The sequence below is a fragment of the Triturus cristatus genome, chromosome 7, assembly GCF_964204655.1.
Source record: "Triturus cristatus chromosome 7, aTriCri1.1, whole genome shotgun sequence".
NCBI lineage: Eukaryota > Metazoa > Chordata > Amphibia > Caudata > Salamandridae > Triturus > Triturus cristatus.
This window is the reverse complement of record NC_140590.1, coordinates 1291502915-1291528663: the sequence shown is the minus strand read 5'-3', so window position 1 is coordinate 1291528663 and position 25749 is coordinate 1291502915. Positions and strand designations below refer to the sequence as shown.

The 25749-nt window shown below is 56.0% G+C and overlaps 1 protein-coding gene across 3 annotated transcripts in view; it reads left to right on the top strand.

Annotated features, from left to right (window-relative positions):
• The window catches only part of LOC146811915 (sulfotransferase 1C4-like), a 763876-nt gene that overhangs the window by 312165 nt on the left and 425962 nt on the right, over window positions 1–25749 (top strand). The gene's annotated exons all lie outside the window — the stretch shown is intronic.

The window sequence follows — 25749 nt, the reverse complement described above, 5'->3', positions numbered from 1 at the left end:
AGTGATGCTGAGTGATGCTGATGTGGCGCTGAGTGATGCTGTTATGCTGAGGTGGCGCTGAGTGATGCTGAGGTGGCGCTGAGTGATGCTGTGGTGGCGCTGAGTGATGCTGTTGTGGCGCTGAGTGAAGTTGTTGTGCTGTGGTATGAACTGGTAAAGTGTGCCTTCAAGGGATTTTTTTGAAAGACTAAGTTATATCATTTGACTATAGGATAAAAATATACTTATAGGTGAAATTAATCTCAAAATGCATGTATCTTAAAGTTGTATTTTTTGCATTAATCCTATATATATACAAATCATTTCAACCAAATTAAAACAATTGAATAATCAAAAAAGACAAAAGGTGTGTGAAAAAAGTTAATTTATATCAATAAATGGTAGTCAGGGTACCTAAAATTTAGACAATTATACAAAATTTGGAAGGAAATAATATATTCAATGATTCCTCCACTCAACAGTAAATCAAACACTTTTTCTTGATGATGCTTAGAAGTTATATAGAAAACAGTGTGATAGTCGACGTTTCGGTCTTTACATCTCAGTTCATAAGACCATCCTCAGGACTGATAATTTAAAAGTTGACCCCTGGAAGTTTAGTGGTTATCCAAGTTTTTCGAAATTTCTAATCTCCACGTTCAAAGACCAGTGCAGAATTGGCAGTCTTGATGCAGTAAATCTCGTTTTAACGGGTGAAAGAGACCCGTGTCATTTAGTTCGACTTGAACGAATCCTTTATAATCCAATTCAACAAAGCAGCATATTAGCTCTTTCAAACTTCTTTAGAAAGAACTTGTAACAAATAAATTGATGACGTGACTCAAGTGCTCAAAATCGAACAAACCGGAGAGTAACCTCAAGGCGTGTGCGTATTCCCACAGAAAATTCTGGCAATAATTCGGCGGGAGCTCTTCGACTTCACTCAGCAGACGAGACCGCCGAATTTACTGCATCAAGACTGCCAATTCTGCACTGGTCTTTGAACGTGGAGATTAGAAATTTCGAAAAACTTGGATATCAGTCCTAAGCATCATCAAGAAAAAGTGTTTGATATACTGTTGAGTGGAGGAATCATTGAATACATTATTTCCTTCCAAATTTTGTATAATTGTCTAAATTTTAGGTACCCTGACTACCATTTATTGATATAAATTAACTTTTTTCACACACCTTTTGTCTTTTTTGATTATTCAATTGTTTTAATTTGGTTGAAATGATTTGTATATATATAGGATTAATGCAAAAAATACAACTTTAAAATACATGCATTTTGAGATTAATTTCACCTATAGGTATATTTTTATCCTATAGTCAAATGATATAACTTAGTCTTTCAAAAAAATCCCTTGAAGGCACACTTTACCAGTTCATACCATTTGCCCAAGCCCTCAAGGGTACATTGGGTTGTCCACTGTATATATCAAGTTGTGCTGTGGTGGCGCTGAGTGAAGTTGTTGTGCTGTGGTGGCGCTGAGTGAGGCTGTGGTGGCGCTGAGTGATGCTGTTGTGCTGAGTGGCACTGAGTGATGCTGTGGTGATGCTGAGTGATGTTTAGGAGGCACTGAGTGATGCTGAGGTGGCGCTGAGTGAAGTTGTTGTGCTGTGGTGACGCTGAGTGAAGTTGTTGTGCTGTTGTGACGCCGAGTGAAGTTGTTGTGCTGTGGTGGCACTGAGTGAGGCTGTGGTGGCACTGAGTGATGCTGTGGTGGTGCTGAGATGGTGCTGAGTGATGCTGAGGTGGCGCTGAGTGATGCTGAGGTGGCGCTGAGTGATGCTGAGGTGGCGCTGAGTGATGCTGTGGTGGCGCTGAGTGATGCTGTTGTGGCACTAAGTGATGCTGAGGTGATGCTGAGTGATGCTGTGGTCGTGCTGAGTGATGTTGAGGAGGCGCTGAGTGATGCTGTAGTGGCGCTTAGTGATGCCGTGGTGGCGCTGAGTGATGCCATGGTGGCGCTGAGTGATGCCATGGTGGCGCTGAGTGATGCCATGGTGGCGCTGAGTGATGCTGAGGTGACGCTGAGTGATGCTGTGGTGGCGCTGAGTGATGCTGTTGTGTCACTTAGTGATGCTGAGGTGATGCTGATTGATGCTGTGGTCATGCTGAGTGATGTTGAGGAGGCGCTGACTGATGCTGTAGTGGCGCTGAGTAATGCTGTAGTGGCACTGAGTGATGCCGTGGTGGTGCTGAGTGATGTCATGGTGGCGCTAAGTGATGCCATGGTGGCGCTGAGTGATGCCATGGTGGCGCTGAGTGATGCTGTAGTGGCGCTGAGTGATGCTGTAGTGGCGCTGAGTGATGCTGTAGTGGCGCTGAGTAATGCTGTAGTGGCACTGAGTGATGTCGTGGTGGCGCCGAGTGATGCCGTGGTGGCGCTGAATGATGCCATGGTGGCGCTGAGTGATGCCATGGTGGCGCTGAGTGATGCCATGGTGGCGCTGAGTGATGCTGAGGTGGCGCTGAGTGATGCTGAGGTGGCGCTGAGTGATGCTGAGGTGACGCTGAGTGATGCCGAGGTGGGGCTGAGGGATGCTGAGGTGGCGCTCCGTGATGCTGAAGTGGCGATGAGTCATTCCGAGCGATGCTGATGTGGCGCTGAGTGATGCTGTTGTGCTGTGGTGGTGCTGAGTGACGCTGTGGTGGTGCTGAGTGACGCTGTGGTGGTGCTGAGTGACGCTGTGGTGGTGCTGAGTGATACTGTGGTGGTGCTGAGTGATGCTGATGTGGCGCTGAGTGATGCTGTTGTGCTGAGGTGGCGCTGAGAGATGCTGAGGTGGCACTGAGTGATGCTGAGGTGATGCTGAAGTGATGCTGAGTGATGCTGATGTGGCGCTGAGTGATGCTGTTATGCTGAGCTGGCGCTGAGTGATGCTGAGGTGGCACTGAGTGATGCTGTGGTGGCGCTGAGTGATGCTGTTGTGCTGAAGTGGCACTGAGTGATGCTGATGTGGCGCTAGTGACGCTGAGGTGGCGCTGTGTTGGAGGGAGTACCACCGGGGGGTCAGGGGGCCCACTCCGGGGCACCTTCCTACCGCAAAGTTATAGCCAAGCACCGCTGAGAAGCCTCCTAGGAGAGGTCTTTCTCCTATGATCGTACTAGTCCCAGTAACACCACCACACAGGATTCCGTAACAGTTGCTTATCTAGGTACTTTATCAATAGTAGCACATTCGAAATATTTACAGGGGGATCGAGAGATCCAGAAAGAGTCTCAATGTCTTTGTAGGGACAAGGTAGCGGGACAGTCTTAGTACCAGCCTGGTACGGGGAAGCTCTGCGCCAGACCTTGCGTTAGGCCGAAGGTGGCTCCGGGGATCGGAGCGGCAGGTGCTGGTCTCAAAGCAGCTCGGACGTGGAGAGCCGCAACGGTGTCTGCAGGGCTCGGGTGGTAGTTCCGCTTGGGTCGAGCCGCGACACAGTCAGCAGAGCTCCGGTGGTAGGTCCGCTTCGGTCGAGCCGCGACGAGGTCAGCTGGGCTCTGATGGCAAGTTCAACAAGGTCGGGCCGCGACAGCGTCAGCAGGGCTCCAAAGGTTCGTGACGGTCTTTAAGCACGGTGGAGCCGCGACGTAGTCAGCAGGGCTCAGAGCGTGGTTCCAGGATGAGTCTTTCTCCGTAGGGTCAGCCGCGATCAGATCAGCAGGGCTCTTGACTCCGGGATACAACTGCTGTCCTGTTGCAGGGTCGCCCCAGATATAGGTCTGGAGCCCTTTGATGTCCGGACCCTTGCGCCCGGGGGGGCGGAGAGGCCGGGTCGGGAGCGGCCAGATGCTCAGCAGGAGAGGCGTCAGGCCCAGGAGAGCTGTGGGGCGATCGCACCTAGGTGTGGGAGGACGGTTGGGGGTCCCATCGATACTGCCCTCCGCCGGGAGTGGGGAAGTGTTCACGTGGTACCCCCTGGCCAGTTGTTGGTGCCTTGATGTCGGGGCTTGCTGGGGCCGAGGCCGGGTTGAGCGGGGTCACGTAGGCTGGTGCACAGAGTCACGTACAATCCAAAATGGAGGAGCCCCGAGGTGCAGGGGACCTCGTGCGGCTTGGCGAGGGGGAACAGGACCACGCCACGATGCCGGCTCCAACACGCTGAGTGATGCTGAGGTGGCACCGAGTGATGCTGAGGTGGCGCTGAGTGATGCTGAGGTGGCGCCGAGTGATGCTGAGGTGGCGCTGACTGATGCTGAGGTGGCGCTGAGTGATGCTGAGGTGGCGCTGAGTGATGCTGAGGTGGCGCTGAGTGATGCTGAGGTGGCGCTGAGTGAAGTTGTTGTGCTGTGGTGGTGCTGAGTGAGGCTGTGGTGGCGCTGAGTGATGCTGAAATGGCGCTGAGTGATGCTGTTGTGCTGAGTGGCACTGAGTGATGCTGTGGTGATGCTGAGTGATGTTTAGGAGGCACTGAGTGATGCTGAGGTGGCGCTGAGTGAAGTTGTTGTGCTGTGGTGGCGCTGAGTGAAGTTGTTGTGCTGTTGTGACGCTGAGTGAAGTTGTTGTGCTGTGGTGACACTGAGTGAGGCTGTGGTGGCACTGAGTGATGCTGTGGTGGTGCTGAGTGATGCTGTGGTGGCGCTGAGTGATGCTGTGGTGGCGCTGAGTGATGCTGTTGTGCAACTGAGTGATGCTGAGGTGATGCTGAGTGATGCTGTGGTCGTGCTGAGTGATGTTGAGGAGGCGCTGAGTGATGCTGTAGTGGTGCTTAGTGATGCCGTGGTGGCGCTGAGTGATGTCATGGTGGCGCTAAGTGATGCCATGGTGGCGCTGAGTGATGCCATGGTGGCGCTGAGTGATGCTGAGGTGGCGCTGAGTGATGCTGAGGTTGCGCTGAGTGATGCTGAGGTTGCGCTGAGTGATGCTGTGGTGGCGCTGAGTGATGCTGTTGTGGCACTGAGTGATGCTGAGGTGATGCTGAGTGATGCTGTGGTCGTGCTGAGTGATGTTGAGGAGGCGCTGAGTGATGCTGTAGTGGCGCTGAGTAATGCTGTTGTGGCACTGAGTGATGTCGTGGTGGCACTAAGTGATGCCATGGCGGCGCTAAGTGATGCCATGGTGGCGCTGAGTGATGCCATGGTGGCACTGAGTGATGCCATGGTGGCGCTGAGTGATGCTGAGGCTGCGCTGAGTGATGCTGAGGTGACGCTGAGTGATGCTGAGGTGGCCTTGAGGGATGCTGATGTGGCGCTGAGTGATGCTGAGTCATGCTGATGTAGCGCTGAGTGATGCTGTTGTGGCACTGAGTGATGCTGAAGTGGCGCTGAGTGATGCCGAGGTGGGGCTTAGTGATGCTGAGGTGACGCTCCGTGATGCTGAAGTGGCGATGAGTCATTCCGAGTGATGCTGATGTGGCGCTGAGTGATGCTGTTGTGCTGTGGTGGCACTGAGTGATGCTGTAGTGGTGCTGAGTGACACTGTAGTGGTGCTGAGTGATGCTGTGGTGGCTCTGAGTGATGCTGTGGTGGCTCTGAGTGATGCTGTGGTGGCGCTGAGTGATGCTGATATGGCGCTGAGTGATGCTGTTATGCTGAGGTGGCGCTGAGAGATGCTGAGGTGGCATTGAGTGATGCTGATGTGATACTGAAGTGATGCTGAGTGATGCTGATGTGGCGCTGAGTGATGCTGTTGTGCTGTGGTGGCAGTGAATGACGCTGCGGTGGTGCTGAGTGACGCTGTGGTGGTGCTGAGTGACGCTGTGGTGGTGCTGAGTGATGCTGTGGTGGCGCTGAGTGATGCTGTGGTGGCGCTGAGTGATGCTGATGTGGCGCTGAGTGATGCTGATGTGGCGCTGAGTGATGCTGTTATGCTGAGGTGGCGCTGAGAGATGCTGAGGTGGCACTGAGTGATGCTGAGGTGATGCTGAAGTGATGCTGAGTGATGCTGATGTGGCGCTGAGTGATGCTGTTATGCTGAGGTGGCGCTGAGTGATGCTGAGGTGGCGCTGAGGGATGCTGTGGTGGCGCTGAGTGATGCTGTTGTGCTGAAGTGGCACTGAGTGATGCTGATGTGGCGCTGAGTGATGCTGATGTTGCGCTGAGTGATGATGAGGTGGCGCTAAGTGATGCTGAGGTGGCGCTGAGTGATGCTGAGGTGGCACTGTGTGATGCTGAGGTGGTGCTGAGTGATGCTGAGGTGGCGCTGAGTGATGCTGAGGTGGCGCTGAGTGAAGTTGTTGTGCTGTGGTGGCGCTGAGTGAAGTTGTTGTGCTGTGGTGGCGCTGAGTGAGGCTGTGGTGGTGCTGAGTGATGCTGAAATGGAGCTGAGTGATGCTGTTGTGCTGAGTGGCACTGAGTGATGCTGTGGTGATGCTGAGTGATGTTTAGGAGGCACTGAGTGATGCTGAGGTGGCGCTGAGTGAAGTTGTTGTGCTGTGGTGGCGCTGAGTGAAGTTGTTGTGCTGTTGTGACGCTGAGTGAAGTTGTTGTGATGGGGGGGCACTAAGTGAGGCTGTGGTGGCACTGAGTGATGCTGTGGTGGCGCTGAGAGATGCTGAGGTGGCGCTGAGTGATGCTGAGGTGGCGCTGAGTGATGCTGTGGTGGCGCTGAGTGATGCTGTTGTGGCACTGAGTGATGCTGAAGTGGCGCTGAGTGATGCCGAGGTGGGGCTGAGTGATGCTGAGGTGACGCTCCGTGATGCTGAAGTGGCGATGAGTCATTCCGAGTGATGCTGATGTGGCGCTGAGTGATGCTGTTGTGCTGTGGTGGCACTGAGTGATGCTGTAGTGGTGCTGAGTGACACTGTAGTGGTGCTGAGTGAAGCTGTGGTGGCTCTGAGTGAAGCTGTGGTGGCTCTGAGTGATGCTGTGGTGGCTCTGAGTGATGCTGTGGTGGCGCTGAGTGATGCTGTTATGCTGAGGTGGCGCTGAGAGATGCTGAGGTGGCATTGAGTGATGCTGAGGTGATACTGAAGTGATGCTGAGTGATGCTGATGTGGCGCTGAGTGATGCTGTTGTGCTGTGGTGGCAGTGAGTGACGCTGCGGTGGTGCTGAGTGACGCTGCGGTGGTGCTGAGTGACGCTGTGGTGGTGCTGAGTGACGCTGTGGTGGTGCTGAGTGATGCTGTGGTGGCTCTGAGTGATGCTGTGGTGGCTCTGAGTGATGCTGTGGTGGCGCTGAGTGATGCTGATGTGGCGCTGAGTGATGCTGTTATGCTGAGGTGGCGCTGAGAGATGCTGAGGTGGCACTGATTGATGCTGAGGTGATGCTGAAGTGATGCTGAGTGATGCTGATGTGGCGCTGAGTGATGCTGTTATGCTGAGGTGGCGCTGAGTGATGCTGAGGTGGCGCTGAGTGATGCTGTGGTGGCGCTGAGTGATGCTGTTGTGGCGCTGAGTGAAGTTGTTGTGCTGTGGTATGAACTGGTAAAGTGTGCCTTCAAGGGATTTTTTTGAAAGACTAAGTTATATCATTTGACTATAGGATAAAAATATACTTATAGGTGAAATTAATCTCAAAATGCATGTATCTTAAAGTTGTATTTTTTGCATTAATCCTATATATATACAAATCATTTCAACCAAATTAAAACAATTGAATAATCAAAAAAGACAAAAGGTGTGTGAAAAAAGTTAATTTATATCAATAAATGGTAGTCAGGGTACCTAAAATTTAGACAATTATACAAAATTTGGAAGGAAATAATATATTCAATGATTCCTCCACTCAACAGTAAATCAAACACTTTTTCTTGATGATGCTTAGAAGTTATATAGAAAACAGTGTGATAGTCGACGTTTCGGTCTTTACATCTCAGTTCATAAGACCATCCTCAGGACTGATAATTTAAAAGTTGACCCCTGGAAGTTTAGTGGTTATCCAAGTTTTTCGAAATTTCTAATCTCCACGTTCAAAGACCAGTGCAGAATTGGCAGTCTTGATGCAGTAAATCTCGTTTTAACGGGTGAAAGAGACCCGTGTCATTTAGTTCGACTTGAACGAATCCTTTATAATCCAATTCAACAAAGCAGCATATTAGCTCTTTCAAACTTCTTTAGAAAGAACTTGTAACAAATAAATTGATGACGTGACTCAAGTGCTCAAAATCGAACAAACCGGAGAGTAACCTCAAGGCGTGTGCGTATTCCCACAGAAAATTCTGGCAATAATTCGGCGGGAGCTCTTCGACTTCACTCAGCAGACGAGACCGCCGAATTTACTGCATCAAGACTGCCAATTCTGCACTGGTCTTTGAACGTGGAGATTAGAAATTTCGAAAAACTTGGATATCAGTCCTAAGCATCATCAAGAAAAAGTGTTTGATATACTGTTGAGTGGAGGAATCATTGAATATATTATTTCCTTCCAAATTTTGTATAATTGTCTAAATTTTAGGTACCCTGACTACCATTTATTGATATAAATTAACTTTTTTCACACACCTTTTGTCTTTTTTGATTATTCAATTGTTTTAATTTGGTTGAAATGATTTGTATATATATAGGATTAATGCAAAAAATACAACTTTAAAATACATGCATTTTGAGATTAATTTCACCTATAGGTATATTTTTATCCTATAGTCAAATGATATAACTTAGTCTTTCAAAAAAATCCCTTGAAGGCACACTTTACCAGTTCATACCATTTGCCCAAGCCCTCAAGGGTACATTGGGTTGTCCACTGTATATATCAAGTTGTGCTGTGGTGGCGCTGAGTGAAGTTGTTGTGCTGTGGTGGCGCTGAGTGAGGCTGTGGTGGCGCTGAGTGATGCTGTTGTGCTGAGTGGCACTGAGTGATGCTGTGGTGATGCTGAGTGATGTTTAGGAGGCACTGAGTGATGCTGAGGTGGCGCTGAGTGAAGTTGTTGTGCTGTGGTGACGCTGAGTGAAGTTGTTGTGCTGTTGTGACGCCGAGTGAAGTTGTTGTGCTGTGGTGGCACTGAGTGAGGCTGTGGTGGCACTGAGTGATGCTGTGGTGGTGCTGAGATGGTGCTGAGTGATGCTGAGGTGGCGCTGAGTGATGCTGAGGTGGCGCTGAGTGATGCTGAGGTGGCGCTGAGTGATGCTGTGGTGGCGCTGAGTGATGCTGTTGTGGCACTAAGTGATGCTGAGGTGATGCTGAGTGATGCTGTGGTCGTGCTGAGTGATGTTGAGGAGGCGCTGAGTGATGCTGTAGTGGCGCTTAGTGATGCCGTGGTGGCGCTGAGTGATGCCATGGTGGCGCTGAGTGATGCCATGGTGGCGCTGAGTGATGCCATGGTGGCGCTGAGTGATGCTGAGGTGACGCTGAGTGATGCTGTGGTGGCGCTGAGTGATGCTGTTGTGTCACTTAGTGATGCTGAGGTGATGCTGATTGATGCTGTGGTCATGCTGAGTGATGTTGAGGAGGCGCTGACTGATGCTGTAGTGGCGCTGAGTAATGCTGTAGTGGCACTGAGTGATGCCGTGGTGGTGCTGAGTGATGTCATGGTGGCGCTAAGTGATGCCATGGTGGCGCTGAGTGATGCCATGGTGGCGCTGAGTGATGCTGTAGTGGCGCTGAGTGATGCTGTAGTGGCGCTGAGTGATGCTGTAGTGGCGCTGAGTAATGCTGTAGTGGCACTGAGTGATGTCGTGGTGGCGCCGAGTGATGCCGTGGTGGCGCTGAATGATGCCATGGTGGCGCTGAGTGATGCCATGGTGGCGCTGAGTGATGCCATGGTGGCACTGAGTGATGCTGAGGTGGCGCTGAGTGATGCTGAGGTGGCGCTGAGTGATGCTGAGGTGACGCTGAGTGATGCCGAGGTGGGGCTGAGGGATGCTGAGGTGGCGCTCCGTGATGCTGAAGTGGCGATGAGTCATTCCGAGCGATGCTGATGTGGCGCTGAGTGATGCTGTTGTGCTGTGGTGGTGCTGAGTGACGCTGTGGTGGTGCTGAGTGACGCTGTGGTGGTGCTGAGTGACGCTGTGGTGGTGCTGAGTGATACTGTGGTGGTGCTGAGTGATGCTGATGTGGCGCTGAGTGATGCTGTTGTGCTGAGGTGGCGCTGAGAGATGCTGAGGTGGCACTGAGTGATGCTGAGGTGATGCTGAAGTGATGCTGAGTGATGCTGATGTGGCGCTGAGTGATGCTGTTATGCTGAGCTGGCGCTGAGTGATGCTGAGGTGGCACTGAGTGATGCTGTGGTGGCGCTGAGTGATGCTGTTGTGCTGAAGTGGCACTGAGTGATGCTGATGTGGCGCTAGTGACGCTGAGGTGGCGCTGTGTTGGAGGGAGTACCACCGGGGGGTCAGGGGGCCCACTCCGGGGCACCTTCCTACCGCAAAGTTATAGCCAAGCACCGCTGAGAAGCCTCCTAGGAGAGGTCTTTCTCCTATGATCGTACTAGTCCCAGTAACACCACCACACAGGATTCCGTAACAGTTGCTTATCTAGGTACTTTATCAATAGTAGCACATTCGAAATATTTACAGGGGGATCGAGAGATACAGAAAGAGTCTCAATGTCTTTGTAGGGACAAGGTAGCGGGACAGTCTTAGTACCAGCCTGGTACGGGGAAGCTCTGCGCCAGACCTTGCGTTAGGCCGAAGGTGGCTCCGGGGATCGGAGCGGCAGGTGCTGGTCTCAAAGCAGCTCGGACGTGGAGAGCCGCAACGGTGTCTGCAGGGCTCGGGTGGTAGTTCCGCTTGGGTCGAGCCGCGACACAGTCAGCAGAGCTCCGGTGGTAGGTCCGCTTCGGTCGAGCCGCGACGAGGTCAGCTGGGCTCTGATGGCAAGTTCAACAAGGTCGGGCCGCGACAGCGTCAGCAGGGCTCCAAAGGTTCGTGACGGTCTTTAAGCACGGTGGAGCCGCGACGTAGTCAGCAGGGCTCAGAGCGTGGTTCCAGGATGAGTCTTTCTCCGTAGGGTCAGCCGCGATCAGATCAGCAGGGCTCTTGACTCCGGGATACAACTGCTGTCCTGTTGCAGGGTCGCCCCAGATATAGGTCTGGAGCCCTTTGATGTCCGGACCCTTGCGCCCGGGGGGGCGGAGAGGCCGGGTCGGGAGCGGCCAGATGCTCAGCAGGAGAGGCGTCAGGCCCAGGAGAGCTGTGGGGCGATCGCACCTAGGTGTGGGAGGACGGTTGGGGGTCCCATCGATACTGCCCTCCGCCGGGAGTGGGGAAGTGTTCACGTGGTACCCCCTGGCCAGTTGTTGGTGCCTTGATGTCGGGGCTTGCTGGGGCCGAGGCCGGGTTGAGCGGGGTCACGTAGGCTGGTGCACAGAGTCACGTACAATCCAAAATGGAGGAGCCCCGAGGTGCAGGGGACCTCGTGCGGCTTGGCGAGGGGGAACAGGACCACGCCACGATGCCGGCTCCAACACGCTGAGTGATGCTGAGGTGGCACCGAGTGATGCTGAGGTGGCGCTGAGTGATGCTGAGGTGGCGCCGAGTGATGCTGAGGTGGCGCTGACTGATGCTGAGGTGGCGCTGAGTGATGCTGAGGTGGCGCTGAGTGATGCTGAGGTGGCGCTGAGTGATGCTGAGGTGGCGCTGAGTGAAGTTGTTGTGCTGTGGTGGTGCTGAGTGAGGCTGTGGTGGCGCTGAGTGATGCTGAAATGGCGCTGAGTGATGCTGTTGTGCTGAGTGGCACTGAGTGATGCTGTGGTGATGCTGAGTGATGTTTAGGAGGCACTGAGTGATGCTGAGGTGGCGCTGAGTGAAGTTGTTGTGCTGTGGTGGCGCTGAGTGAAGTTGTTGTGCTGTTGTGACGCTGAGTGAAGTTGTTGTGCTGTGGTGACACTGAGTGAGGCTGTGGTGGCACTGAGTGATGCTGTGGTGGTGCTGAGTGATGCTGTGGTGGCGCTGAGTGATGCTGTGGTGGCGCTGAGTGATGCTGTTGTGCAACTGAGTGATGCTGAGGTGATGCTGAGTGATGCTGTGGTCGTGCTGAGTGATGTTGAGGAGGCGCTGAGTGATGCTGTAGTGGTGCTTAGTGATGCCGTGGTGGCGCTGAGTGATGTCATGGTGGCGCTAAGTGATGCCATGGTGGCGCTGAGTGATGCCATGGTGGCGCTGAGTGATGCTGAGGTGGCGCTGAGTGATGCTGAGGTTGCGCTGAGTGATGCTGAGGTTGCGCTGAGTGATGCTGTGGTGGCGCTGAGTGATGCTGCTGTGGCACTGAGTGATGCTGAGGTGATGCTGAGTGATGCTGTGGTCGTGCTGAGTGATGTTGAGGAGGCGCTGAGTGATGCTGTAGTGGCGCTGAGTAATGCTGTTGTGGCACTGAGTGATGTCGTGGTGGCACTAAGTGATGCCATGGCGGCGCTAAGTGATGCCATGGTGGCGCTGAGTGATGCCATGGTGGCACTGAGTGATGCCATGGTGGCGCTGAGTGATGCTGAGGCTGCGCTGAGTGATGCTGAGGTGACGCTGAGTGATGCTGAGGTGGCCTTGAGGGATGCTGATGTGGCGCTGAGTGATGCTGAGTCATGCTGATGTAGCGCTGAGTGATGCTGTTGTGGCACTGAGTGATGCTGAAGTGGCGCTGAGTGATGCCGAGGTGGGGCTTAGTGATGCTGAGGTGACGCTCCGTGATGCTGAAGTGGCGATGAGTCATTCCGAGTGATGCTGATGTGGCGCTGAGTGATGCTGTTGTGCTGTGGTGGCACTGAGTGATGCTGTAGTGGTGCTGAGTGACACTGTAGTGGTGCTGAGTGATGCTGTGGTGGCTCTGAGTGATGCTGTGGTGGCTCTGAGTGATGCTGTGGTGGCGCTGAGTGATGCTGATATGGCGCTGAGTGATGCTGTTATGCTGAGGTGGCGCTGAGAGATGCTGAGGTGGCATTGAGTGATGCTGATGTGATACTGAAGTGATGCTGAGTGATGCTGATGTGGCGCTGAGTGATGCTGTTGTGCTGTGGTGGCAGTGAATGACGCTGCGGTGGTGCTGAGTGACGCTGTGGTGGTGCTGAGTGACGCTGTGGTGGTGCTGAGTGATGCTGTGGTGGCGCTGAGTGATGCTGTGGTGGCGCTGAGTGATGCTGATGTGGCGCTGAGTGATGCTGATGTGGCGCTGAGTGATGCTGTTATGCTGAGGTGGCGCTGAGAGATGCTGAGGTGGCACTGAGTGATGCTGAGGTGATGCTGAAGTGATGCTGAGTGATGCTGATGTGGCGCTGAGTGATGCTGTTATGCTGAGGTGGCGCTGAGTGATGCTGAGGTGGCGCTGAGGGATGCTGTGGTGGCGCTGAGTGATGCTGTTGTGCTGAAGTGGCACTGAGTGATGCTGATGTGGCGCTGAGTGATGCTGATGTGGCGCTGAGTGATGATGAGGTGGCGCTAAGTGATGCTGAGGTGGCGCTGAGTGATGCTGAGGTGGCACTGTGTGATGCTGAGGTGGTGCTGAGTGATGCTGAGGTGGCGCTGAGTGATGCTGAGGTGGCGCTGAGTGAAGTTGTTGTGCTGTGGTGGCGCTGAGTGAAGTTGTTGTGCTGTGGTGGCGCTGAGTGAGGCTGTGGTGGTGCTGAGTGATGCTGAAATGGAGCTGAGTGATGCTGTTGTGCTGAGTGGCACTGAGTGATGCTGTGGTGATGCTGAGTGATGTTTAGGAGGCACTGAGTGATGCTGAGGTGGCGCTGAGTGAAGTTGTTGTGCTGTGGTGGCGCTGAGTGAAGTTGTTGTGCTGTTGTGACGCTGAGTGAAGTTGTTGTGATGGGGGGGCACTAAGTGAGGCTGTGGTGGCACTGAGTGATGCTGTGGTGGCGCTGAGAGATGCTGAGGTGGCGCTGAGTGATGCTGAGGTGGCGCTGAGTGATGCTGTGGTGGCGCTGAGTGATGCTGTTGTGGCACTGAGTGATGCTGAAGTGGCGCTGAGTGATGCCGAGGTGGGGCTGAGTGATGCTGAGGTGACGCTCCGTGATGCTGAAGTGGCGATGAGTCATTCCGAGTGATGCTGATGTGGCGCTGAGTGATGCTGTTGTGCTGTGGTGGCACTGAGTGATGCTGTAGTGGTGCTGAGTGACACTGTAGTGGTGCTGAGTGAAGCTGTGGTGGCTCTGAGTGAAGCTGTGGTGGCTCTGAGTGATGCTGTGGTGGCTCTGAGTGATGCTGTGGTGGCGCTGAGTGATGCTGTTATGCTGAGGTGGCGCTGAGAGATGCTGAGGTGGCATTGAGTGATGCTGAGGTGATACTGAAGTGATGCTGAGTGATGCTGATGTGGCGCTGAGTGATGCTGTTGTGCTGTGGTGGCAGTGAATGACGCTGCGGTGGTGCTGAGTGACGCTGTGGTGGTGCTGAGTGACGCTGTGGTGGTGCTGAGTGATGCTGTGGTGGCGCTGAGTGATGCTGTGGTGGCGCTGAGTGATGCTGATGTGGCGCTGAGTGATGCTGTTATGCTGAGGTGGCGCTGAGAGATGCTGAGGTGGCACTGAGTGATGCTGAGGTGATGCTGAAGTGATGCTGAGTGATGCTGATGTGGCGCTGAGTGATGCTGTTATGCTGAGGTGGCGCTGAGTGATGCTGAGGTGGCGCTGAGGGATGCTGTGGTGGCGCTGAGGGATGCTGTTGTGCTGAAGTGGCACTGAGTGATGCTGATGTGGCGCTGAGTGATGCTGAGGTGGCGCTGAGTGATGCTGAGGTGGCGCTGAGTGATGCTGAGGTGGCGCTGAGTGATGCTGAGGTGGCACTGTGTGATGCTGAGGTGGTGCTGAGTGATGCTGAGGTGGCGCTGAGTGATGCTGAGGTGGCGCTGAGTGAAGTTGTTGTGCTGTGGTGGCGCTGAGTGAAGTTGTTGTGCTGTGGTGGCGCTGAGTGAGGCTGTGGTGGCGCTGAGTGATGCTGAAATGGCGCTGAGTGATGCTGTTGTGCTGAGTGGCACTGAGTGATGCTGAGGTGGCGCTGAGTGAAGTTGTTGTGCTGTGGTGGCGCTGAGTGAAGTTGTTGTGCTGTTGTGACGCTGAGTGAAGTTGTTGTGATGGGGGGGCACTAAGTGAGGCTGTGGTGGCACTGAGTGATGCTGTGGTGGCGCTGAGTGATGCTGAGGTGGCGCTGAGTGATGCTGAGGTGGCGCTGAGTGATGCTGTGGTGGCGCTGAGTGATGCTGTTGTGGCACTGAGTGATGCTGAAGTGGCGCTGAGTGATGCCGAGGTGGGGCTGAGTGATGCTGAGGTGACGCTCCATGATGCTGAAGTGGCGATGAGTCATTCCGAGTGATGCTGATGTGGCGCTGAGTGATGCTGTTGTGCTGTGGTGGCACTGAGTGATGCTGTAGTGGTGCTGAGTGACACTGTAGTGGTGCTGAGTGAAGCTGTGGTGGCTCTGAGTGAAGCTGTGGTGGCTCTGAGTGATGCTGTGGTGGCTCTGAGTGATGCTGTGGTGGCGCTGAGTGATGCTGTTATGCTGAGGTGGCGCTGAGAGATGCTGAGGTGGCATTGAGTGATGCTGAGGTGATACTGAAGTGATGCTGAGTGATGCTGATGTGGCGCTGAGTGATGCTGTTGTGCTGTGGTGGCAGTGAATGACGCTGCGGTGGTGCTGAGTGACGCTGTGGTGGTGCTGAGTGACACTGTGGTGGTGCTGAGTGATGCTGTGGTGGCGCTGAGTGATGCTGTGGTGGCGCTGAGTGATGCTGATGTGGCGCTGAGTGATGCTGTTATGCTGAGGTGGCGCTGAGAGATGCTGAGGTGGCACTGAGTGATGCTGAGGTGATGCTGAAGTGATGCTGAGTGATGCTGATGTGGCGCTGAGTGATGCTGTTATGCTGAGGTGGCGCTGAGTGATGCTGAGGTGGCGCTGAGGGATGCTGTGGAGGCACTGAGTGATGCTGATGTGGCGCTAGTGACGCTGAGGTGGCGCTGAGTGATGCTGAGGTGGCGCTGAGTGATGCTGAGGTGGCACTGTGTGATGCTGAGGTGGTGCTGAATGATGCTGAGGTGGCGCTGAGTGATGCTGAGGTGGCGCTGAGTGAAGTTGTTGTGCTGTGGTGGCGCTGAGTGAGGCTGTGGTGGCGCTGAGTGATGCTGAAATGGCGCTGAGTGATGCTGTTGTGCTGAGTGGCACTGAGTGATGCTGTGGTGATGCTGAGTGATGTTTAGGAGGCACTGAGTGATGCTGAGGTGGCGCTGAGTGAAGTTGTTGTGCTGTGGTGGCGCTGAGTGAAGTTGTTGTGCTGTTGTGACGCTGAGTGAAGTTGTTGTGCTGGGGGGCACTAAGTGAGGCTCTGGTGGCACTGAGTGATGCTGTGGTGGCGCTGAGTGATGCTGAGGTGGCGCTGAGTGATGCTGTGGTCGTGCTGAGTGATGCTATGGTCGTGCTGAGTGATGTTGAGGAGGCGCTGAGTGATGCTGTAGTGGCGCTTAGTGATGCCGTGGTGGCGCTGAGTGATGTCATGGTGGCGCTAAGTGATGCCATGGTGGCGCTGAGTGATGCCATGGTGGCGCTGAGTGATGCCATGGTGGCGCTGAGTGATGCTGAGGTGACGCTGAGTGATGCTGTGGTGGCGCTGAGTGATGCTGTTGTGGCACTTAGTGATGCTGAGGTGATGCTGATTGATGCTGTGGTCGTGCTGAGTGATGTTGAGGAGGCGCTGAGTGATGCTGTAGTGGTGCTGAGTAATGCTGTAGTGGCACTGAGTGATGCCGTGGTGGTGCTGAGTGATGTCATGGTGGCGCTGCGTGATGCCATGGTGGCGCTGAATGATGCCATGGTGGTGCTGAGTGATTCTGAGGTGGCGCTGAGTGATGCTGTAGTGGTGCTGAGTAATGCTGTAGTGGCACTGAGTGATGCCGTGGTGGCGCTGAGTGATGCCATGGTGGCGCTGAGTGTTGTGAGGTGACGCTGAGTGATGCTGAGGTGGCCTTGAGGGATGCTGAGGTTGCGCTGAGTGATGCTGAGTCATGCTGATGTAGCACTGAGTGATGCTGTTGTGGCACTGAGTGATGCTGAAGTGGCGCTGAGTGATGCCGAGGTGGGGCTGAGTGATGCTGAGGTGACGCTCCGTGATGCTGAAGTAGCGATGAGTCATTCCGAGTGATGCTGATGTGGCGCTGAGTGATGCTGTTGTGCTGTGGTGGCACTGAGTGACGCTGTGGTGGTGCTGAGTGACGCTGTGGTGGTGCTGAGTGACGCTGTGGTGGTGCTGAGTGACGCTGTGGTGGTGCTGAGTGACGCTGTGGTGGTGCTGAGTGACGCTGATGTGGCGCTGAGTGATGCTGTTGTGCTGAGGTGGCACTGAGAGATGCTGAGGTGGCACTGAGTGATGCTGAGGTGATGCTGAAGTGATGCTGAGTGATGCTGATGTGGCGCTGAGTGATGCTGTTGTGCTGAGGTGGCGCTGAGAGATGCTGAGGTGGCACTGAGTGATGCTGAGGTGATGCTGAAGTGATGCTGAGTGATGCTGATGTGGCGCTGAGTGATGCTGTTATGCTGAGGTGGCGCTGAGTGATGCTGAGGTGGCGCTGAGTGATGCTGTGGTGGCGCTGAGTGATGCTGTTGTGCTGAAGTGGCACTGAGTGATGCTGTTGTGCTGAAGTGGCACTGAGTGATGCTGATGTGGCGCTAGTGATGCTGAGGTGGCGCTGAGTGATGCTGAGGTGGCACCGAGTGATGCTGACGTGGCACTGAGTGATGCTGAGGTGGCGCTGAGTGATGCTGAGGTAGCGCTGAGTGATGCTGAGGTGGCGCTGAGTGAAGTTATTGTGATGTGGTGGCGCTGAGTGAAGTTGTTGTGCTGTGGTGGCGCTGAGTGAAGTTGTTGTGCTGTGGTGGTGCTGAGTGAGGCTGTGGTGGCGCTGAGTGATGCTGAAATGGGGCTGAGTGATGCTGTTGTACTGAGTGGCACTGAGTGATGCTGTGGTGATGCTGAGTGGTGTTTAGGAGGCACTGAGTGATGCTGAGGTGGCGCTGAGTGAAGTTGTTGTGCTGTGGTGGTGCTGAGTGAAGTTGTTGTGCTTTTGTGACGCTGAGTGAAGTTGTTGTGCTGTGGTGGCACTGAGTGATGCTGTGGTGGTGCTGAGTGATGCTGTGGTGGTGCTGAGTGATGCTGTGGTGGTGCTGAGTGATGCTGTGGTGGCGCTGAGTGATGCTGAGGTGGCGCTGAGTGATGCTGAGGTGGCGCTGAGTGATGCTGAGGTGGCGCTGAGTGATGCTGAGGTGGCGCTGAGTGATGCTGAGGTGGCGCTGAGTGATGCTGTTGTGGCACTGAGTGATGCTGAGGTGATGCTGAGTGATGCTGTGGTCGTGCTGAGTGATGTTGAGGAGGCGCTGAGTGATGCTGTTGTGGCGCTTACTGATGCCATGGTGGCACTGAGTGATGTCATGGTGGCGCTGAGTGATGCCATGGTGGTGCTGAGTGATGCCATGGTGGTGCTGAGTGATGCTGAGGTGGCGCTGAGTGATGCTGAGGTGACGCTGAGGGATGCTGTGGTGGCGCTGAGTGATGCTGTTGTGGCACTTAGTGATGCTGAGGTGATGCTGATTGATGCTGAGGTGATGCTGAGTGATGTTGAGGAGGCGCTGAGTGATGCTGGAGTGGCGCTGAGTAATTCTGCAGTGGCACTGAGTAATTCTGCAGTGGCACTGAGTGATGCCGTGGTGGTGCTGAGTGATGCCATGGTGGCGCTGAGTGATGCCATGGTGGCGCTGAGTGATGCCATGGTGGCGCTGAGTGATGCCGAGGTGGCGCTGAGTGATGCCGAGGTGGCGCTGAGTGATGCCGAGGTGGCGCTGAGTGATGCCGAGGTGGCGCTGAGTGATGCTGAGGTGGCGCTGAGTGATGCTGAGGTGGCCTTGAGGGATGCTGAGGTGGCGCTGAGTGATGCTGCGTCATGCTGATGTAGCGCTGAGTGATGCTGTTGTGGCACTGAGTGATGCTGAAGTGGCGCTGAGTGATGCCGAGGTGGGGCTGAGTGATGCTGAGGTGACGCTCCGTGATGCTGAAGTGGCGATGAGTCATTCCGAGTGATGCTGATGTGGCGCTGAGTGATGCTGTGGTGGCGCTGAGTGATGCTGATGTGGCGCTGAGTAATGCTGTTGTGCTGAGGTGGCGCTGAGAGATGCTGAGGTGGCACTGAGTGATGCTGAGGTGAGGCTGAGGTGGCACTGAGTGATGCTGATGTGGCGCTGAGTGTAGCTGTTGTGCTGAGGTGGCGCTGAGTGATGCTGAGGTGGCGCTGAGTGAAGTTGTTGTGCTATGGTTGCGCTGAGTGAGGTTGTGGTGGCGCTGAGTGATGCTGTGGTGGCGCTGAGTAATGCTGTTGTGCTGAAGTGGCACTGAGTGATGCTGATGTGGCGCTAGTGACGCTGAGGTGTCGCTGAGTGAAGTTGTTGTGCTGTGGTGGCGCTGAGTGAAGTTGTTGTGCTGTGGTGGCGCTGAGTGAAGTTGTTGTGCTGTGGTGGCGCTGAGTGAAGTTGTTGTGCTGTGGTGGCACTGAGTGAGGCTGTGGTGGCACTGAGTGATGCTGAGGTGACGCTGAGTGATGCTGAGGTGACGCTGAGTGATGCTGAGGTGACGCTGAGTGATGCTGAGGTGGCTCTGAGTGATGCTGAGGTGGCGCTGAGTGATGCGGTTGTGGCGCTGAGTGATGTTGAGGAGGCGCTGAGTGATGCTGTAGTTGCGCTGAGTTATGCTGTAGTGGTGCTGAGTGATGCTGTGGTGGCGCTGAGTGATGCTGAGATGGCGCTGAGGGATGCTGAGGTGACGCTGAGTGATGCTGTTGTGCTGAAGTGGTGCTGAGTGATGCCGAGGTAGTGCTGAGTGATGCTGTGGTGGCGCTGAGTGATGCTATGGTGGCGCTGATTGATGCTGTGGTGGCGCTGAGTGATGCTGAGGTGATGCTGAGTGATGCTGAGGTGATGCTGAGTGATGTTGAGGAGGCGTTGAGTGATGCTGGAGTGGCGCTGAGTAATGCTGCAGTGGCACTGAGTGATGCCGTGGTGGCGCTAAGTGATGCCATGGTGGCGCTGAGTGATGCTGAGGGGGCACTGAGTAATGCTGAGGTGACACTGAGTGATGATGTGGTGGCACTGAGTGATGCTGAGGTGGTGCTGAGTGATGCTGTGGTGGCGCTGAGTGATGCTGTGGTGGTGCTGAGTGATGCTGCGATAGCACTGAGTGATGCTGTGGAGGTGATGTGGAGGAGGCGCTGAGGTGGCGCTGAGTGATGCTGATGTGACGCTGAGTGATACTGTTGTGCTGATGTGGCGCTGAGTGATGCTGAGGTGGCTCTGAGTGATGTTGAAGAGGCGCTGAGGTGGCGCTAAGTGATGCTGAGGTGGTGCTGAGTGATGATGTGGTGGTGCTCAGTGATGCTGCAGTAGCCCTGAGTGATGCTGTGGTGGTGAGTGGTGCTGTTGTCGCGCTGAGTGATGCTGGGTTGGCACTGTGTGGGAGCCGGCCTCGTGGCGTGGTCCTGTTTCCCCTCGCTAAGCCGCACGAGGTCCCCTGCACATCGGGGCTCCTCCATCTTGGATTGCACGTCACTCCACGTGACCACCTGTATGACCCTGCTCTACCCGGCCTCGGTCCCAGCGAGGCCCGACATCTAGACGCCAACCCCTGGCTCGGGGGATACCACGTGAGCCTTCCCACTCTCGGCGGAGGGCAGTATCGATGGGACCCCCTACCGTCTCTCCACACCTGGGTGTGATCACCCCACAGCTCTCTGGGGCCTGGCGCCTCTCCTGCTGGGCGTCTGGCCGCCCCCTACCCGGCCTCTCCGCCCCCTCCGGGCGCACGGGTCCGGACATCAAAGGGCTCTCGTCCTATATCTGGGGCGACCCGACAACAGGGCAGTAGTTGTATCCTGGAGTCAAGAGCCCTGCTGATCGGATCGCGGCTGACCCCACGGAAGAAGACTCACCCTGAACCACCCCTTGAGCCCTGCTGACAACGTCGCGGCTCCACCGTGCTTAAAGACCTTCACGAACCTTTGGGGCCCTGCTGACGCTGTCGCGGCCCGACCTTGTTGAACCTTACCACCAGAGCCCAGCTGACCTCGTCGCGGCTCGACCTAAGCGGAACTACCATCCGAGCCCTGCAGACGACGTCGCGGCTCTCCACGTCCGAGCCGCTCTGAGACCAGCATCCAAGGTCTGGCGCAGAGCCTCCCGTGCCTGGCTGGCACTAAGACTGTCCCGCTACCCTATCCTCTTGAACGAACTCTGAGACTCTGACAGGATCCCTCGATCCCTCTGTAAATATTGCACGTATTACGGCCGATAAAGAATCTAATCTCGCAACTGCTATTGAGTCCTGTGTGGTGGTGTTACTGGGCCTAGTACGATCATAGGAGAAAGACCTCCCCGAGGAGGCTTCTCAGCGGCGCTCGGCTAGAACTTTGCGGTAGGAAGGTGCCGGAATAGTCTCCCCGACTACCCGGTGGGCCTCCCTCCAACATTTGGTGGCCAGCGGCGGGATCCGAGCAAACGCAATCGTACAAGCAAGTAACGCAACCACTACCTGACCAGACGAGAAGAGAAAAAGGGAACCATGGATGGCCAAGAAGCAACCATGGCCGCAACCTTCCAGTTGGAGAAACTGGAGGAATACACCCACAAGGAACTCAAAGAATTCTGCAAAGACAAAGGGATCCCTACCACAGGATTGGGCACCAAGGAGGAAATGCAGAAAGCCCTGAAAGCCTGGGCAGAACCCGAGAACCCTCCACCCCGAGCCGAAGGGACCTCGGCCCGGGACGGAAACCTGCCGACCACGGCCCCGACAAACGGGGAGCGAACCATCCCAGACACCAGCCTTTCCCCCGAAGAGATACGAGAACGGGAAAGGGCCCGGACACACGAAATGGATCTTGCCCGACTCCGGCTGGACGGTGAGCTCCTACTGGCGGAGAAAAAGATAGCCCTGGAGCAACTACGACTACAAGAAGAAATCGAGGAGAAGAAAAGGCATCGGGAGCTAGACGAGAGACGGCTAACCCTCGAGCACGAGAGGAGCCTTAAAGAACTTGAACTAAAAGCTAAAGCTGGGGAGACCAGCAACCCCGGAGCCCGGGACGCTCTGCCCCCGACCGAGCCATAGGTTCACATCCCCAAGGATGTCGTCAAGGAGTACTATAAAAATGACGACATCCAGCAATGGTTCCGAGCGTACGAAGTCGCCATGACCTCCCATCGGGTACCCCGGAAGGATTGGGGCGCCGGTCTATGGGGGAGGTTCCTCAGCGAGGGACGGGATACCCTGCTGCAACTCCCCGACGCAGTGATGACCTCGTATGACCACATGAAGGAAGCCCTACTCACACGCTACGGACTGTCGGCCGAGATGTACCGGCAGCGCTTCCGGGACTGCAAGAAGATCCCCGGTACCACATGGGTCGAATACGTGGACTTCTTCAGCCGAGCGTTGGAGGGATGGATCAAAGGGAGCAAGGTCACCTCATATAACGAACTATTCGACCTCATTGTCTGGGAGCACCTCGCCAACAACTGCTTTGTGGAACTAAGGCAGCACCTCCTGGACAGTAAACTGACCGAGCCCCGGAAGCTCGCCGCCGAAGCGGACCGATGGGTCAACACCCGGGTCCCCCGGAACCCCGTGGGGGACTACCAACGGAGCACCATGGGACCTCCCCGCCAGCGCGGCGGAGGAGGGGGGTCCCACCGCAGTCGAGAATTCCCAGCTGGACCGCCCAGAAGTCCGCCACGAGGGCAAACAACCAACCCCGCTTCCCCGACCCAGGGCCGAAGAGGGACCCCTATCGCCCGGTCTGGACCACGACCGACAGTAACCTGCTTCGGATGCCAACAGACCGGCCATTATGCAAGTGACCCGGCTTGCCCCGTGAACCGACGGAACGGGACCACGGGGCCACCTCCCCGACAAATTGCCGCCGCAGCCCTGGGGGAGGGAGAGGACGAGGAGGAGGACCACGACGACGGGTCCCCCGAGTGGGAACCAGCCGCCATGTCGCTTGTATGCCTAGGCTCCCGAGAAATGGTGCCCCGCGCCACCATCCCAAGCAACACCCAGAAGTACCAACAGTGGGTCACCATCAATGGGCGACGGGCCGAGGCCCTCCGGGACACTGGGGCCAGTGTGACCGCTGTCCGCTGCCATCTGGTGACCCCCGAACAGATCCTACCACATGTCCTCTGCCCTGTCCGGACCGCCGACAACACCGAGAGCATGTGCCGGATGGCCCGAATCCCCTTCGAGTGGGGAGGAGTGTCCGGCACCCTAAAAGTGACTGTCCGCGACGACGCCCCGGTGGACTGCCTCCTGGGGAACGACCTAGAGAGCTCCCCCTGGGCCCAGGTGGAGCGCCGAGAGCATCTGGGGATGCTAGGACCACCCGAGTGGGCCTGCGCCACCACTCGGTCCATGACCGTCCAGCCAGCTGCGGACCCAGCCCCCGACAAACCGGCGGGCCCCGAACCAGCCACCTCCTCCAGCCCGGAGGAACCTGACGAGGAGGCCGGGCCATCCGAACTTTCTTCCAACGAGGCCGCTCCCCTCAGCGAGATCCCCGAGCTGGCCCAGTGGCGCCACGACGGGGGCCCCACCCGTGAACAATTCCAGCAAGAACAGAAGGGCTGCCCGTCCCTCGAGGGGGCCCGACAGCAGGCGGCCGCCCAGGCTGCGGGGGACCCCTCGTGAACCCACTGGGTCTATTGGGACAATGACTTATTGTATAGCGAGCAGAAAGTCGCCGAACTAGGGGCCAGCCGGGTGCTGGTGGTCCCCCTCCGATTTCGAGAATTCCTCTTGAACCTGGCACACGACGTGCCCCTCGCCGGACATCTCGGACGGGACAAGACGTACAGCCGCCTCGTGACCCATTTCTATTGGCCTCGAATGAGACGAGACGTGGACCAGCACTGCCGGTCCTGCCCGACCTGCCAAGCTAGCGGGAAGACTGGGGGACGAGTGAAAGCCCCCCTGCAACCATTTCCAGCCGTCCACACCCCGTTCGAACGAGTAGGGATAGACATCGTGGGGCCCCTCGACCCCCGGACCGCCCTGGGCCACCGCTTCATCCTGGTACTGGTCGACCACGCCACCCGGTACCCAGAAGCCGTTCCCCTCCGAACTGTGACCGCTCCAGTGGTGGGCCGGGCCCTGATGGGCATCTTCTCCAGGGTGGGGTTCCCCCGAGAAGTGGTGAGCGACAGGGGGACGAACTTTATCTCGAAGTACATGAGATCCCTCTGGCAACAATGTGGGGTCACCTATAAATTCACCATCCTTTCCACACCTAGGGGAACGGACTGGTTGAGCGGTTCAACCGAACCCTGAAGGGGATGATCAAGGGCCTGGAAGAGCCCCTAAGGAGGAGATGGGATGTCCTGTTGCCCTGCCTCCTGTTCGCCTACCGGGAGGTACCACAGAAATCCTTGGGCTTCAGCCCCTTCGAACTGTTGTATGGGCACCCCGTCCGAGGGCCCCTCAGCCTGGTCAAGGAGGGTTGGGAGGCGAACGTCCAGAGTGCCCCGCCCGACGTCTACCGGTACCTCCTGACCTTGCGGAACCAGACTCGAAAGTTCCGTGCCCTGGCAGAAGCCAACCTTGAAGCCAGCCAAGAAGATATGAAACGCTGGTATGACGAGAATGCCTCAGCCGTCGAGTTTGAGCCGGGCCAGCAAGTCTGGGTCATGTCACCCGTGGACCCCTGCGCCCTGCAGGACAAGTGGACCGGGCCCTTCAAGATAGTTGAAAGGAAGAGCCCCGTCACGTACCTGGTCGATATGGAGTCTCCGAGGAACCCCCTCAGGGTCCTGCACGCCAACCGGCTCAAGCCCCATTTTGCCCGTACGGAACTAAGCTTGCTACTGGCTACCGACGATGGGGGTGAAAGTGACTCCGAGCCCCTGCCAGACCTCCTGGGGTCCTCGAGCCAAGACGGCTCCTTGGAGGGCGTCCACCTCTCCGCCACCCTGACACCAGAACAGCGCCATGATTGCCAGAAGCTACTGCAACCCTTCGCTGCCCTCTTCTCTCTCACGCCCGGGGTAACCCCCTGGTGCGTCCACGACGTGGACACAGGGGATAGCCCCCCTGTACGACACCGCGCTTATAGAGTGCCTGACCGAGTCCGGGCCTGCATAAAGACCGAGGTCGCCAAGATGCTCGCCCTCGGAGTCATCGAGCCTTCCGACAGCCCGTGGGCCAGCCCGGTAGTCCTGGTGCCGAAGGCCGCCGCCCCAGGCACGGCCCCCGAACTCAGATTCTGTGTCGACTACCGGGGCCTGAACGCAGTTACCAAGACCGATGCCAACCCTTTGCCACGAGCCGATGAGCTGATTGATCGCTTAGGGGCCGCCCGCTACCTAAGCACCTTTGATCTCACTGCTGGGTACTGGCAGATCAAGCTCACTCCCGGCGCACAAGAACGATCAGCTTTCTCTACCCCCGACGGCCACTACCACTTCCGGGTGATGCCCTTCGGCATGAAGAACGCCCCAGCGACCTTTCAGAGGCTGGTAAATAAGGTCCTGGCCGGTCTCGAAGCCTTCAGCGCGGCCTACCTCGATGACATTGCTGTCTTCAGCGACCACTGGGCCGCGCACCTAGGACACCTTGGGGAAGTCCTGGCTGCTCTCCAAAGAGCCGGGCTCACAATTAAGGCCAGCAAGTGCCAGATCGGTCAAGGATCTGTGACCTATCTGGGCCATCAGGTGGGGAGTGGCCAGGTGGCCCCCCTCCAGTTAAAAGTGGACGCCATCCAGGCGTGGGAGCCCCCCGCCACCCAAACCGCTGTCCGGGCATTCCTGGGCCTCACAGGCTACTACCAACGCTTCATAAAGGATTACGGCAGCATTGTGGGCCCCCTTACAGAACTCACTTCAAAGAAACAACCCAAGGCGGTGCACTGGACGCCCCGCTGCCAGACCGCGTTTGATACTCTCAAAGCGG